We start from the raw sequence: 3,365 nt of genomic DNA on the forward strand, positions 1-3,365 counted from the left end.
TTTTTGTTGTTCTCCCGCCCTGGCGGGGGGTCGGGCTAGAAGATCTACTAGGTCCCTTCCGACCCTTAATCTATGAATCTATGAATCTATGAATTCTCTCGAACAGCTTGCCTGGGATTGAGGCAAGACTAACTGGCCTATAGTCTTACGCTGCCTTTCCCTCAGTCCCAGCAGGGCCACATCTCCAGCTTTCTGATGGTTGAGAAACTCCAGGCAGTGGCTGGGGTGTTAAAAAAATATTCCCCAGTAAGGCTAATGAGGAGAGCGGAGAGCTCTGGATGCCTGATGCATGCATGCCAATAATATAAGTCACACACAAGTCTGTTTGCAGCATGTCCTTGGTCAGCTATTATCCAGGCAGAGTTTATGCTTGGATATGGAAGAAGGCACATCTTGGTTGCATTTCCCAGACTAGGCCAGGTCACTGGCTGCCTTGGACAAATACCAAGTTTACTGTGGGTCAGTTTTATGCAGGGAGAGGGAGCTTGCCTATGTTGGTGGGTTGAACAACATTACTTATTTGCAGTACGTTATTCAGGCACGACGACTCCTTTCGTACAGGGCTCCAGGGGGTGCCACAGGGTGAACAAAAGAGGCCAAGTGGGAACTCAAGCCGTGTGGAACCTGTTTGTGTCTAGAATCGTGGTTGTCTCCTGCAGTAGATCCTTTGTGTTTAAGATGGACTTGGAGTCCATGTAGACAATGACAAGTAAAAAGTGGAAACCCAAGGCATGGAAGCTCCACTGTGAATTGCCCCTCTAGTAATACAACAAAAAACCACCATGCCATCAGGTTCCTTCACGGATTCTTTTTTTATAGATGTTTTTGCTGCTTCTGAGTCCTCTGGTCAAAGACGGCAGAGGTGACTTTCTGGGGGGGTTGGTGACGGGATGCAGTTTGGAGCTTCTCCTAACCTAGGGCATTTGTACACACCATGAGATTTCCTGTTTATGCTGCCACAACTGTGTTTGTGCTTGCACGATCGGGATTTCCCACCGTCTTAAAAAGCTTTTCGGTGCGTTAAACGAATAGTCTCCAGTTTAAAGTGGTAAACTGGTTTAAAACAGTAAACCAGTGCCACCTCAGGGTTGTGGAGGCCAGTGTGAAATGAAAAGTTAGGGAGAGACGTCTTCTCATTTCCTAATGGCATGCGTGTCCAAAACCACCCCTACTGGCATGAGCTATCACCTTGCGGGAGCTCTAAGCAGCATAGCCGGAGACTGACTTTTCCTTCCGCCTTTAGCAAGCGGGGCCTGCAGTGCAGCCTGGGCCAGAAACGAATGGTGGTGGGACAGTGTCTGCATTGCCAGCGCTGGCTCTGTACTGAGGCTGTTCAAAGAAACCTTTGGCACATCTTCATCAACTTCCACCTTCCATCTCCTCCCAGCTCTTCTTTGGGATGGGGAGGGCAGATCCTGACTAGTTTTCCAAAGCCTCTGGCAGATCCAGGGACAGAGTCCAGGTCTCCTGGTTCCATATTCTGTATGAAAGCAGCCTTCCTCGTTTTATCAGCATTCACCAAGACCTTCAACCTCTGGCACCTTTTGCTGGGAGAAAAAATCAGCTAGATAAACTCAGATCCTGGAGATGGGGCCCAATCAGCAGATAGTTGTTAGCTGCGCTGTGACGTAAGTCATTCGTAAGGTCTTCATCTCAAGATGCACCTCGTGTACGGTCTTACGCTCCTTGAGTTATTTCCATTCCTGAGATTTAAGCAACATGTCTCCATTTTAGTGTTAACTAATCAGGACTTGTGCTTTGTTTTCCAGGTCACGGAAAAGAATACGGAAGCTTTTGATTCAAAGGGCTCACTAGGGAAGAAGCCCCTGTCCCCAGGACGAGTGTTTGTAATGATACTTGCCTCTGAGTCTTGGGCCACCCGGCTCCGAGTGCCCGGCAGAGAGACCGCTCGAGGGTTAGCCAAGAATGAAGAGGGGAGACATTTGGATTTCATGTGCATAGCTGAAATTGCCGTGTGTGGGGGGAGATGTCTGTGCCTGTGATGCAAATTGGAGATGTCTGTGTGGAACAGCTGCAGCCCTGAGCAAAAATAGGAAGGAGATTTAGGAATATTTTTGGCTTCCAGCTGGGAACCCCAAACTGGGTATATCCTTCTTCCTGGCTCTGTTTTGCACCCACTACCCAAATAGAAAGATATAGGTGTCTGTGTCCCAGTGCACAGCACGTGCATGCTCTCAATGTCCCGATGAGTAAACCCTGGTATGTAGAAGAAAAAAGAGGGATCTTTAGAAAACTTGGCCCTGGAGTCCTGGACTTCCAGCTGGAGGGCTGGAAGTGCCACGTGGGGGGCTCTTCAGTGATGGATGGACCGGCTGAGTGTACATGTTTCTGGTTGTCCAGGTCTGCTGTCGGCAAGATGCCAAGGCAGTCCCTGCAGGCGGAGGGGATGGAGAAGGAGAAGAGATACAGCAAGGCTAACCGAGTGTGGTCTTATCCTTGTACTGGTATGTCAGTCGGGGCCTATGGGCCTGTAGCCCCTGGGAACACACGGAGGTAGAGCCGGTGGGAGGCACTGACATACCTTTGAGGACGTGGGCCTTACTCCTGCTGCTCAAGTACTGGGAGCTTTTGCTTTTGGGAAACCGCACGTTCCAGCACTGAAGTGGGAGCCCTGGGGGGCATTCCTGTCTCTGCTGCCTCCACTTTCCCTTCTGTAAAATGGGGGGGGGGGAGGAAGTGTTGAAGTGCAAGCTGGACAAATGCTTGGGATGGGTGAGATGGAGACACTCCTACATTGAGGAGGGGGTCGGACAAGCTCTTATTTTCCTGTGTTTCAACAGCAATAAGGCTTGCTCTTTTGCAGAGTGCTGTGGGATCTCCGAAGGAAAGGCTCTGTCTGGGAGCCAGCGTTACTTTGGTACAGAAGTTCCCAAGGTCAAACCTCCCTGAAAGTTCCTGGTGCTTGTGTGCGTGTCATCACGGCTCCTTTCACACACGCAGGCTAAACTTGTGCTGGAGATGATGACTTTTGTGGCCTGAGTGTCCATGGAGGTCGCTGGGAGTTTTGCCTGCGGAAGGAAAGCCCAGCTGGGCCTTAAGGCATGATCAGTTGTGGGTTTCTATTAGGGGAGAGATCTGCCAAAGGGTGTGGGTCCATGCAGGGAAAGAATGGAAACTCAGCTCCTAATCGCACCTTGGTGTCAACACAGGAGCAGTGCCGGGGGGTTGTTTGCTGGGCCAAGAATGGAGCCGTCTGTGAAATACGGCGGGGGTTCAGGGCTTGAATGCATGGCGGTGCCTCAACCTCACCTGGTAACAACACAGCGGGTGTCTGCACCTTTACAGGTGTCCTCACGCCACCGGGCAGTAAAAGCCTTCTCTTTGCGGGAAAGATTTCTGGTCTG

The sequence above is a fragment of the Gavialis gangeticus genome, unplaced genomic scaffold (genome assembly GCF_001723915.1).
Source record: "Gavialis gangeticus isolate Ggan-Ray unplaced genomic scaffold, GavGan_comp1, whole genome shotgun sequence".
Taxonomy (NCBI): Eukaryota; Metazoa; Chordata; order Crocodylia; family Gavialidae; genus Gavialis; species Gavialis gangeticus.